The sequence below is a fragment of the Musca domestica genome, unplaced genomic scaffold (assembly GCF_030504385.1).
Source record: "Musca domestica strain aabys unplaced genomic scaffold, Musca_domestica.polishedcontigs.V.1.1 5, whole genome shotgun sequence".
NCBI lineage: Eukaryota > Metazoa > Arthropoda > Insecta > Diptera > Muscidae > Musca > Musca domestica.
This window is the reverse complement of record NW_026712346.1, coordinates 22,460,300-22,474,498: the sequence shown is the minus strand read 5'-3', so window position 1 is coordinate 22,474,498 and position 14,199 is coordinate 22,460,300. Positions and strand designations below refer to the sequence as shown.

Below are 14,199 nucleotides of genomic sequence, written 5' to 3'. Positions count from 1 at the left end.
TGAAAATGAAGTAAATGTTTTTGGTTTTCTTCCCTTAATTCCTTCAAATTATTTTAGAATCATACAATTTTATTATAACTAGCAGTGATGATAAAAATGTAACTTTCATAAAAAAACCACGGGGAAAATACAAAAGCCCTAAGAATAGCCTTTTCTAATATGAAATTCTCAGTATCACGCACACGGCTTCTAATAGAGTATACCTACAATGTATACATGCAGTTACAATGAATTTTATGATAATGAGTAATAAATTATTTCAATAAAAATGTTTCAAGTTACGATATCTATACACGTTGCAGTTTATCATAAACTAAAGCTTTTGCTTTCTAAAAGGAAAACGTTTTCACTTAAACAGTTGAATGTAGAACTTGCATAGACGTCCAGAGAAAAGTAGGCGTAATATACATTAAACCCCCGTTGATTTGTACTCCAATAATTTGTTAACACCAAGAATTTCGGTTTTATTCTAATGTAACCTCGTTGTATAGAAAATCTTTGTAATTCGAATTGGCTGGTCTCGAGTCATTGGAAATTATCGAGATTCTGCTTTACTCGTATATGACGATTCTATTCGTACCTAGATGAAATCATCAATAATATTAATAACTCTTTGCGGAAAAAAGTCCATGGACAAATGAAATGGAACATTATGTCTGTACGACTTGACTAACTAACACAAATTTCGTCCCAGGATCAAACAGTTGAACTGTGCAAAATTCCATCTTAATCAGACAATGAATGCGATCAGTACTTTGCAAACAAAAATACATTATTTAACATGTATAAGCGTCTGAATCCACCTGCGTAGATAACAAAGTGAAGTGTCGTAGACACTATTGCTCCTAGTCGAAATGAAAATATGTAGGAAGGACCTACACTGTCATTGAAATATTAAGTGCCGAGATAACGTACGATATAATATGCGAGGAAATAGCTTAGAGTCTCTGTTAAGTGTTACTGTAGCCCATGTCTGAGATGTCACTCGGAAATTGAGCAATTAAAAGAACTGGGCCGAACTTTTAAAACCCTCCACCATTTGAAAGAAATTTGCAAAATTTGAAATCAATTGCAAAATGCGGCTAAAATTTTAAAAATTCCGAATATCAGGTGTTACGGTCATATGGGGCTATACAAAAAAAAAAACCAATTATCTGCCAGAGAAGGAGGCGCCTATTACGAACTCCAAACACCAAGTTTTAGATAGTTAAAACATTTAGGTAAAATCATCGAAATACCGATTATTCGGAATGAATTTTTATTGGCAATTTTACAGTCATAAGAAGCAGTCCCCACTGGAAACACAAAATTCCGAATTTGAAATAAGTCTATTGAAGATTAGGTTTGGTTATGTTGAAAAGAGGGGAGAGAGAAGCAATTCGGCACATGCCCTGTTGGGCATTACTTAAGCCAGTATAGGCCTGTTGTGCGCTCTAGACTAAGGGTTATTGGAGAAGGCGGGCAGTTTATAGTCTGTTATATTTGAAATTCAGTTGCCTTTATAAAATTTCTTAACTGTCTTATATCATTTACCACGGTCTGATTAAGGTCTGGTATGGAGTCGTTCCCTAAGAATTAGGATCTGATATTATGTTGAAAGGTATGGCAAAAAATCGTCAAAATTCCAAATATAGGGAGGTACAGATATATATTTGGAGACACAGTAACACGTGAATTTTTATGGGCAATTTCGAAGTCATAAGAAGCGGTCCCCACTGCAAACTCCAAATTCGGAATTTGAAATAATTCTGCTGAAAGGTGTGGCAAAAAAACGTCAAAATTCCAAATATAGGGAGGTACAGATATATAGATATTACAAAATCCAAATACCAAATTTGAAAAAATTCCGGTGAAAAGGTGTGACACAAATATAATAATACCGAATATTTTGAGGGAAAGTTATATAGGGCCAACACTAAATCGTGGACCTCTACAGCTAATTATCTAAATACCAAGTTTGAAATAATTCTATTGCAAAATGAAAATCATCAAAAAAAAAAAACGAATATGTGGCTATACGAAGCTTTAGGCCTGTACGGGACATTTTCTGTCATAGGAGGTATTATCCATTGCGAACTCTATGTACCGAATTGTAAGCAATTCCAGTGAAAACTGTGACACAAATCATCAAAACACCGACTACCTGTAGGTACAGTTATATGGGGTCTATACCAAAAGCTGGACTTATATATACACTTCTCTGTATGAATTGGTAAATGCTCTCTTCTCTCTCTCATTTAATGGACTTCGGCGTTATAGAACAATTTGTAATGATTTCTACGGATTTTTACAATTTATTGGGGTATCGTACACATCTATTATTGGGTTATCATACACAAATTAGAACACTGAACACACGTGTTTAATTTGTCAGATTTAGTAATATTACTATACTTAAGTTTTCAAAGTTGTTCATTTATCTTACCGTATTATTCAGTGCACCATAAAAATCAGCCAACAATATGAGAAATAATGGATATGTAAAAAGTTTTTCACATTAATTTATATTGAAGTTATATTCCGTTTTTATTTGTTATCTTAAGCAAAGATACGATTTCGACGTTATCACACTCTGAGGAACGGTATGCAACTGACGGAATCAAAATTTAAAATTTTCCAACAGACACGGCGTACAGAAGACATATATTACAACAAATGTGGAAAATTTAAAAATGGTTACTCCAATTTCGTCGTACGCATAGCATTTAGTTACCTGCTAAAAGCAAATAAAGCCCTTAAGTTACTACAAACACACGCACACACAGGCGGGCAGACATACATATGTACACACCCCAGATTGATTGAGCGCATCACTTAACGAAGTAATCGGAAGATAAATACGCTAGTGGTGGAGTGCATCTAAAACCGATATCATCCAAACGAGAATATATTGGTATTAGTGGTATTGGTTTCAGGATTAGAAGATATGTCTATGCTACATTTAACATGATGGTGATAATTGGAACACATGATAATTATGTTTAAATTTGTATTTTCGATAAAAAAAAAACTAAACCGTTCATCACTTTTGCTCTTTGTTGTAATATGAGCGATTGTTTCTAAGTTGTTGTCAGGCCGAAACTAAGACAACAAGACAACATACATAGATATTGAATAAAACTATTTCTTGTTGTTGCTTGTTCATATCGTATCAAAGATAAGAAGTTACGTATGTATGTATATTTAAGAAAAGAAAATGACACAGCAAAACAAATTGTAACAGTGTCTGGATATGTTGTAATGACATTAAAAATAGCGTTTGTGTGTGCGTTTTACACTTTTAGCCAAAGGAATGCTTTATAAGTTAATAAATTGGTGTCCACCCCAAAAACGTTGAAACAGGTGTAAACGCGAACACTATCATCATAACAAGTGCAATTGTTTGATTCCTTTAAAATTACAAGATTGGAAGATAATTTTTGGAAATAATCGTTGACATTGAATTGTATTATATTTCATAATTAAATAGGATTTGCCGAAGATTTAAATACGCTCGCTACAAAAGAGACCCATCTCAAGCCTTTATATGTTAATAATTAGTTAAATTTTGAACACATCTTGTGGATCGTTCTAAAATACATATTGGCATAAAGAAAATGTGGCAATTTTTTTTCCTTTAAGAAAATTTTTGTTTTTGTAAAAATTTATGGAATATCATACATACAGGATGAGATGAAAAAACTGCAACCAACTTCAGACTGCTGTCATTTCTAAGCCACTCATCATCATTTCTAGTCCGACAGCGGCTAAAATTATTCCAGTGACAGCTTATTATATTGTTGACAAGCGTACAAAAGCATTTTGGTGAGAATATTCCACCAAAAAAGTTATTCGTGATGGAATTCAAGCGTGATAGGGTGATTTCTTTATATTTGGCTGGAAAACCATAAGTGGCTATCGTTAAAGTACGCCAGAATTTAAATGTGAATAAATCTTTTGTGCCAAACAAAATTATGGTGTTTACTTGCCAAAGAGGTCGGGTGATAATGTGCACCTTCGGTTGGACACCATAACTCAAGCGCCGGTGTGGGCCGCCATAAAAGTCGATGGTCGCTCTCCCCTCGTATTAATCAACTGTTGCATTAGAATAAGTGCCGAATATTATCCCGAACATATTTTGGAGGGTGTATTAAAGCCTTGGGCACGCAAACATTTTGGCCGCAGACCTTGGACATTCCAACAGGATTCAGCACCATCGCACTCAACACGCGGCAACCAAGAATGGTTACAAAGTAAAAGTCAATTCTAGTATTAATATTTGTGCAAATATGTTACTTAGATGTGTGTTAGGTCTGCAGGACTATTAGTTTATTGAAAATGGGTCGACGTTTGGTATAGCCCCCATATAACTGTACCGACAGATTTAAGGTCGTTGTAGTTATAATTGTAACTCGAATTTGCTGAAAATTGGGAGTATCTGTTCCCAGTATATGTGAAACATATTTGTAGGGAACAGGAACCTATGTGTAGGTAACTGTGTATAGCAAAACAGTTTCCAATATTCGGCATTGTGATGATATTACACATATTTTTCAACAGAATTACCTCAAATTTGGTAATTGCAGTTCGTAATAGGTTCGTAATTCCACACCATTCATCCCAATTATTTCAAATTCAAAATCTGAAGTTCGCAGTCCCGGTACGACTTCCTATGACAAAAAAACTGCCAATACAAATTCGGTATTTTCATGATTTTGTTTAAATTTTTCAACAGAATTATCTTAAACTTGGTGTTTCGAGTTGGCAATAAGCACCGCCTTCTTTGGCAGATAATTGGCTGTAAAGGCCCACGTTTTCATATAGACCCATATAACCGTAACGCATGATACTCGGAATTTTTATACTCTACACCTTGGAAAGGAGGGTACATTACCCTTTGTCATTCCGTTTGTAACACCTTTAAATATTTGCCGTAGACCTCATAAAATATATATTCATGATAAGCATAAAATTATAACGTCTTTCTCTTGAAGTCACAAAACAGACGAAGAGCTTTAAAATTTTGGACAAAAGTTTGTCCCCAGTACCTCCCGATATTCTATATTTTGATAATGTTTGCCATATTTTTAACGGACTTGTTACAAATTTGATATTGAGAGTGTGTATTGGATTCTATTTCTGGTGGCAGAGCATTGTCTTTATAGGTCCACAGTTTACTATAGCCTCCATATGACAGTATCTGCCGATGTTCGGTATTTTGATGCTTTTTTCCAGGGAATTGCCTACAAATTGGTATTTGTAATGGGTTCTGGCTCCGGCTTTAAAATATGGTGATTGAGACTCGCAATACACAATAATACTTGTAGTACACGGTTTTTTATATAGTTTTGCATTTTGGTATGGCCCCCATATAACGGGGGTAGATATTGTATTTTGAAAATTTTAACAACATTTTCCAACCGAACTCACTGGTATTTGCAGTTTAAAGTGGAACACGTTTTAATCCAGATACATTTATATGAAAATTTATGTTACTTTGTTACTTGTTTTCTATGAAACTAATTTAATTAATTATCGGTTACTTGACAAATTATTATTAAACATAAGCTGAAGTAAATAGAGTATTATTATGCGTTCCAAAATTACAGAATTTTTGATCACAAAGAACGATTTAGTAATTTTTGTCTTTTTATGCCAAAAGTAGTTCCTGCAACTCTTATATATTCCGTAAGCACTTTAAAATACGGAGAATGGCTCCAATATTCTATGCATAATCAAAAAAAAAAAAAAATATCTAAAAATAGTTTTCAACTGATATGGACTCAGATTTAAAAATCATGGCGAGCTTATTCATTTCCAATATATATGTATTGCTGACCGGGAATCTAGCAGCGTTTAAAAGAGTTTCAAATCTCCATCTGCCATCGAATATAACTCTTCCACATGTATGTGTCTATATTTCCAGAAATTCTCAGAATAAACAAATATACCATTGAATATAACCATTGTATAACTACCTCATATATTTATTACCAGATTTAGTGATGTGACATGAATACGCAATAAGCCTAAGCAGACATTGCTGCCATGTCATTTATGTAATTGTCTTTTTCATATTAATCCATTATAAAAAACTCAAATAATTCCACAGACATTTTTGTTGCTGTTTTTATTTTTTGCTTCATAAAATTTGGCATTGTTGCAAAGTTGTTGATAAATATTGAGTGTCATTTTTTTGATAGGAAGTTTTCGAAAATCGTGTCAATTTTGGTAATATTCGGTACTTTCTATTTTTTCTGACCCATTTTTTGCTTTCATTTGTTATGTGTAAGGGCTTTAAAATAACATAAAAAAATATGGTTGTATGAATGCGAATGCATTAGGTACACCCAGAGAAAAAATGACAACATCCGTGTATGAAATGACCACATCCGTGTATGATAGTGTATCAACCACGTTTGGTGTCAAAATGAGCACGCTGTTGTCATTTTGACACCGAGATTTTGGCAACGATTTCAACAACAGATGTGCATGAAATGAGCACATACGTGGTCATTTCGAGCACGCCCCGTTGTCAGATTGTCAACGCTTCGTTGTCAGATCGTCAACGCTTCGTTGTCAGATTGTCAACGCTCCGTTGTCGGATTGTCAACGCCCGTTGTCAGATTGAAATCAATGGTGGTCATTTTTTGATATCCGTTCCTTTTCCATTTTATACCCTTAGTAGAAGAAACGACATTTTTTGAAAAGTATTTTATTGAACGAAACCAATTACATAAATTCAATATAAATACATATTTGATTTAACAAAACAATTCGAATTACATATATTCAATGTATAGAAACAAATTAAATTAACTTAAATCTGAAATAAACTTTTCCATTATTCATAGGATATAAGTGAAATGGGTAAGTAATAAAATCTAAAATTGGTATTAAAAAAATTGTATCCTCATTCAGAGAACCAACTTCATACGATTGTAAATGGTAATCAAAGTTTTTAACTTTTACTTGGTTACATAAAATGTAAACATTTTCATTTTCAATTATTAAATGTTTAATTTTGAAAAGTTCAATTGCGGCATTATTTGTTGCTAAATAATAGTTTTTTTTATACCTAGTTCCCTTAAAAAAAATGTCATCAGACACTTTGCAATTTTGGTAATTTAAAACTGGCTTACTTTTTTTGTAACAATATTCCTCTTTTGCCAAATCTTCGATGGTATGCGTATTAATGATAACATTTGGTTCTAAGTTATCTTCGTGTTTTAATAAAAAATTGGAAAATTTCAATCCAGACTTAATAGATAATGAACGACAGGGATTTACTCTTGATGTAGTATTTCCTAAATAGGCTTTTGCTTCCTTGTGTTTAGCTTCGAATCTCATGCTCCAGAGATATTTAAGGGGACCACATTTTCGGATAGCTGTGGGATAGTGGACAAGAAAGTGGTGTTTCGGTTTTAACGAACCGTATAATGTTATATAAAGTGAATGGTGATCTCTAATTAATTCTTCCAATTTTATTAAATCGTCTTCTATATAACTTGGTCTTAAAAGTAAATCGATTATTTGTAATAATATTATAAAAACGAAACATTAGTATCCATATACAAATAAATAGCTCATGGCTACTTACCAATTCTGAAGCTCTTGCATCGGACAACTTCGTCCATTCAAGGAGAAATGTATGGCTACTTAAATTTTTTATATCTCTTTGCCGTATGTTAAAAGATCTTTTCCATTTTTCGCAGATCGATCCCCAATCATTACATTCTCTTAGTAAGGAAGCTTTCAATGAATTTTCAACTGATTCATCAATTTCGGGAACATCTTTGTTACAAAAATTAGGAGATGTGTGAGTTGCTGCTTTGCTTGTGCTAGGCTCGGAAATCAAAAGCTTTATTCTTTTGGACTTCTTGTTTCTATACTTGGCATAAAGTTTTCCGCTTGCGTTGTTCTTTCCTTTTCTTGAAATGTAATAATAATCCTAAAAATAAAGACATATTATAAGTTAAGAAACTACATAATCAGATACGTTGTTTATATTGTTAATCTTACCCTCATTTCGTTTTCAAGAGGAAAAACGGAACAAATTTCATCCAATATGCGCATATAGTCTTGAGTGTAAAGAGTAACATTGTTGGTTAAAATATCTTCAATAATTATATTAATTATATCATCTCTTTGCTCGTCACTTAATTTCTTATTAACGCTACTACATTCAAGCGCTAGTTTCCCCTTCGAGGTATGTGTTAACAATTCCGTTAGATCCTATATTAAATAAAAAAACTACATTAACTATGCTTACACAAATATTACTCTTACCTTACCTCTGACAAAATTCCTTTGGCTTTTGAGCAGTTCGAACCTGTAGTGTCGGGAGTACCAGGAGTACTTGCAGGTGTCTCGTTGCGTTTCCACCATTCACCTATTTTAGATGGAACTGACATAGTTTCGTCATCAATCCCGAGCTATTGTTATGACAATATTAATACTGAGTTCAACTCTGTAAAACAAATAATACGTACCTTTCGTTTTTTCCAAGCAAAGAGCTTTTCTCTGAATTCAACACGCAGTCCCAATGGTGGCACTGCTTCCTTTAAATCTTCTTTTTTCAAGTACTGCAAGCTGCGAAATGTTACATGTGATGCTAAAAGAACAAAAAAGAAAATTCTTTGTTAATTACACTGATTAACTGAAAAATTCATTTTTATTTACTTACCTTTTAATTGTTCAAAAAGCGACTCCATATTTATTCCTTTTAAGAACTCCCTTAACATATAATCGTCCTCATTGTTTTCCGCATCTTGACTGCTGCAATGGTTTGTATCGCGAACCACAACAATATTGCCATCGATTTCTAACAACTCACCAATGATATTTTGAGGATCTTGCGAATTATTATTCATTTTCAATAAATTTTTTGCACAATGCGTCCTTTCTCTTTCAATAACACGGAAAAAATGGTAAATATGCAGCCGATTGCACACGAGTAAAAAAAATGACAACGGTGGTGCATGATTCATACACGGTAGTTGCTAAAATGGCAACGATCGTGTACGATTCATGCACGTCGGTGTACAAAGTAACAACGGTGGTGCATCATTATGCAGGTGGTGGTGCATAATTCATACACGACCGGTGTCATATTGACAACGACCGTGTGTGAATCATGCACCACCGTTGTCATTTTTTACTCGTGTGTAATCGGCTGCAATTACCAATATTACAAATGGACAAATTAAGCACGGCTGTTGTTGGTACCGAAAGTTGACCACGTCTCGGTGTCAATTTGAGCACGTTCGTGCACAATTCACCAACAGCCGTTGTTGAAAAATATAACAACGGGTCGTTGCGAAAATGACAACATACGTGCTTGATTTCGCAACGGGATTTTTCCCTCAGTGTACGTACAATAAATATCGATTTAACAAAGCACGTGTCTCATCATTATGTGTCCTTTCAGTTGGGAAACAATAAAGTGGGGACTAGAACGTTAGATGTCCCTGACGTATATCATTAGGAACAAATTGATACATTTGCTGAGGATATGTCAAAATTAGTCCAATACTAAATGTTTGATAAAGTGTTATTCAACTCGTTACAAACTCAAAACTATTTGTGGTGTCGAACTATTGTGATTTTTTGGGAAAGCAGAGCTTTTTTAATTGTGAGAATATATGGTTATTGCGAGTTCAATGTAAAATTACATTTAGTAATGATGGTAGTACACTTTTATTGGGACACAATCATACTAATCGGTTGAATATACATAGAAAGTTTTGATACATTCATTGTTATGACTAATGCAGTCACTCACTTTAACGTTTTTTCTCGTCTGACAACGAAATTTGCCTCTAATAATCTTGACGTCATTAATCTCACAAAAAATTACAATAAATATAAAATTAACAATAGATTTTGATGCGATCTTAATTGTATTGTTATATTATCTACATAATTCGCTAACTAATTGCAATGACCCTGGTGATTTGAAAACGGAACTCATATTCAAAAAAGGGGGAGGTTTAAAATATTCTTTTTACGCATGTAGTTGTTATAGTGGTCGCATGGATTACGATATGCCTTAGTTAGATTTTCCAACCGAATTGGCATAATATGTTGACAAAGTCCAACGTTATGAGGTCAGATATATAGAAGAACTCAAAGATGAATTTTTGTAGCCCTAGCATTTATCAATGAAATTGACAGAAATTTTATACCTTTCGCTCCATCAGTGCGTGGAATATATCTTTGAGAAACAGTTGATATAAGTCACGGTCTTTATCTGCTAAGCCAATGTTAAACAATAATTTCATTTAATTTGGTATGGATTTATTTAACACTAGCTGGCTCGGCCCGTACTTTTAGCCTTTAATGCATATTTTTAACGCATAATAAATCACAGGTCTGACTTATGTAACCGGCAAAATTATATAATGACTCCATAGTAATCTCTAAATAGTAATAAATATTCATGGCAAAAATTATAATAGATATTCACCCACCTCGGTTTTCAGTATTTTGAATAGCCTGATCTTATTTTTCAGCCATAGGCTTTAGTTGGAGTGTTAAAAACCTATATGATATGGAACATCTATTATAGCCCCATGTGAAAACTCAGCTCAATTTTTGGTATCGTAGAGCTTAGCAAAATTTTCCATTTAAATGAGATGTAATTTGGATTTTGTATTTACAACGTTTAGAATAGCGTGCTGCGTGGTATTTAGTTTTGTCCACCTCATAATTGAGGGCAGAATGATTTCAGAATGGTCAAAGAAAATTACTCTTTTACATCCATTACCGTAAGATGGGAATTAATTTTGTTGTCATTTAAATTGTCCACATTTTTCATCATGGTCATAATTCAATGACGATTAAACAAATGTTCGGTTCGGTGCTATTACCAATATTCCAATTACCAATATTTTTTTCATGACGTACATCCCAAATCTAAGTTCCCAACAAATATTCTCTTGGGGAATAAAAATTCAATAGAATACAAAATATTTTTTTTTCTCACCACACATTGGTTGGGAAAGTGGACTTTGGGGTACACTAATGTGGGGACTATACTTAAAAAAATGCCTATGTGGACAATTATCTGTAAGATAGTTCTCTACCCCAGAGTAGCCTAAATACAATTTTTTAGACAAATCAAGTGATGAATGTGGTCAAGATTTAGATGGGCCCTACTCCGAAAATTCAAAATTTCATGAGAAGAGGTTTTCTACCTAATAGAAACAAAAATGCCAAATAAGGCAAAAGAAAGAAAGATTAAAAAAGAGGCCGAGACCATGAAAATAGCTTAGAGCTATATCTATATCTTGGGAAGTACCGTTATATGTGGGCTATACGATAACGTGGACAACCATGGCCCATTTACGAACCTAACCTGTCTACTGGAAAAATACTCATGTGTGCAAAATTTTAGCCTTCTATCTCAATTGGTTCAAAAGATATCGCGATTAAAACCGACAGACACACAGGCAGACGGACATCACTAAATCGACTTAAAATTAGAAGAAGGACATGGCCTTTTGGTATAGCACCTAAGTAACGGTATCACTAGCTTCTCAGTATTTCAATTATTTTCGCCACATTTTTCAAAGAAAGGCTTTCAGATTTGATGTTTAATGTTCTCAATAGATGCTAAGCACTGTAAAAGACAACTTTCTATACATGTCCTCGTGTTCCTATAGCACCCACATAACCTTTACTTTCGGTCATTGGTATGCTGATGATTGACTTTACCTTCTGTGGCCTATTATTATTAACGTACTTCATTTTGTTTGGAAGCTAGAGTGATTGATAGACACACGGACAGAAATGGCGAAATAGGCTTAAAATCTTATTCTGATCATGAATATATATGCTTTGGGTAACCTTAAATGTATGATGGAGGGTAAAATCATAATATAGAACTTCATTGAAATATATCAAAATATCACAATAATATTTGTTTCCGTTCAATTTGTATTAACTTTTGACAACTCCTACATAAAATATCTATATCATGGATATACAAACGATTCAAAAACAGAAAAAATCCCCCGAAAAAAATTAAAAAAATGAGTGAATAACAATCAAAACAAGTGTTAAGCTTATGGTTAGTTACCTTTGATTCGAAACGTGCCTCGAATTAACTTCCAAATGACACTGGACGCGGGCTGATACAGCTATGCATGTATGTATGTTAGCATGAATACACGCACACACACGACCATTAAAATTATGGTTTATTTTGTTTACTTCTTTAAACGTCACAAAAAATAACGTTAATATATGAAAACCGAAAATCGAAACATTCTCGGAATTAGTTATTTCTGGTTTTCAACCGAGGGACACAAACTCTGCACACAAATATAACCGAAAAATCAAAAACTTTATTTCTCTTAATTAATCAATCGACATTAATTAATGCAGATTAATTGTTAAACATTTGGTGGCTCGGTGTTGTTTTGTTCGTTTCGAACACAGTCCGAGTGTCGGAGGTTTGTCGCGTATCGAGAATGGATGCAGAACCTTCGACGAGGGAAAACGATTGATAGCAAATGCCGGTTGTTAGAGGTCAGCTTCGTGGACCATATTTCTTCATTGAGAGCAGAAGAAAGTGTTTGTTGTTTTTCTTTTCTTTTTGCTCGGTTGTTATTTTCATTACACACAAACATTCACTTAATCATTTTATCAATCAATTGATTGAACAGTTATTGATTGCACTTTCCTTTAATTGATTTTGTTTAGCGATCTTCTTCTTCTTCTTCTGATTTGTTCTCTTATTTGTTTTTTCTTAAATTTGCATTCAGTTTTGCGTTCAAGTGTAAGCTTTTGTTTTGTATCTGCATAGCTTGTTGTTATGTTTCTCGTAATATTTATTTTGTTTTCTTATTTTCTTTCAATTATCATTTGATTAAAAGTTCAAAACATTTGCAATGAAAAATATATAAATAAAACGTTTGTATGGCGAACAACAAACGTCTGTTGCGATGTCTCTGCGGTAGCGCGTTCTGTTTCATTTAAACGCCCCTAATCGACTGAATGTGTTTTCAATACGGGATTGAGTTTGTGTTTTGAGACCCCATATAAAATAAAACTATGGGTCGTGTTGACACGATCGTCTGTCAGCTCGCTCAGAGTTTGACTTTACTCAAATTGTTTGTATGTTTCGAAGCGACGTAACAGCGTCGTGCGTTCTTTGCCGGCGGCAGCGGTAGCACAGGCAATACATGTTGTTGCATTGCGATTATAATGAAGGCAAATCAATCCGTCATTGCCGCTGAATGCAAAACCACGACTCATCTATTGTCGCTCAACCGGCTTTCTCTGTTTCTCTTTCTTTTGATTTTCTTATCAAATTCTGGGCACGTTAAATGGTGACGCTCAGCAAACAGTGGGACAAAAGTTATGGTTTGTCATAGAAAATTGTTGTGTGTATTTGAGAATGTTTGATGGTTCGCGTTGCCAGTAACGACAGACGAATCGTGTCCCGGCCAAAGATGTCAAGACATTTTTTAATGGGCGTAAGGGGTGGTCTCTTCTAGGGGATCCTATCATGGCTGATAATAAATTTTAATTTTACAAATATCTTTCACAGCTAAACTTACTTATCCGAGCCTGTGAATGCCAGGCAGGATACTGAAGCTTGTATGCAGATTTTTATATGAAATTGAATTCGCACTTGAATATAGATATTTAATTTAAAATTTATAAATTTAAGCGAAGGCATAGAATGTTGTGGGAGATGGATATATGTATAAATTGAGATAACGGCTTACCGTGATATATGTGTATAGTCTAAGCTTACTTTTAAAAATCTCTACATTTCCCCAACAGTGAATAAAGTGGTTTACTACAAATCAAAAAGTAGCAAAAGTGGATCAAAAAAATATTTTGTTCTTTTTATTACGAGTACAAGTAAATTGGCGCCACATTGATTTGTAAGTAGCTAAGATTGCCAAAAAGTTGTGAAGGAAACTCATTACATGATAATGGAAGTATTCATGGGTTATTTAAATATTATGGAAGTTCTTTGACATCTACTTCGATATTCATAATAACTTTGACTTCACTTCTGTACATAAAACAACGATATAACACGAAGTGAAAGTGTCATCTTTGGCACTGCACTAAATAAAATCAAGTATTTTGAAGTCCTTTTACTTTTTGGCAAATATACACCCATATTTTATTTCACTATAACAAGAGAGTTTCAAATAAATGATTAACTATATTCTTTTCGGAAATATTAATGTTGAC

The 14,199-nt window shown here is 33.7% G+C and overlaps 1 protein-coding gene across 2 annotated transcripts in view; it reads right to left on the bottom strand.

Moving 5' to 3' along the window:
* Nucleotides 1-13,146, bottom strand: part of LOC101888446 (uncharacterized) — a 33,609-nt gene extending 20,463 nt beyond the window's left edge. The window contains exon 1 of one of the 2 annotated variants that reach the window (XM_005189189.4): nucleotides 12,062-13,146. The gene's annotated coding sequence lies outside the window, so the exon portion shown is untranslated. Of the gene's footprint in view, nucleotides 1-2,425; nucleotides 2,584-12,061 lie in introns of those variants that run through there. The other variant, XM_020038815.2, reaches the window with a different exon arrangement.
* Between the last annotated feature and the right edge of the window lie 1,053 nt (nucleotides 13,147-14,199).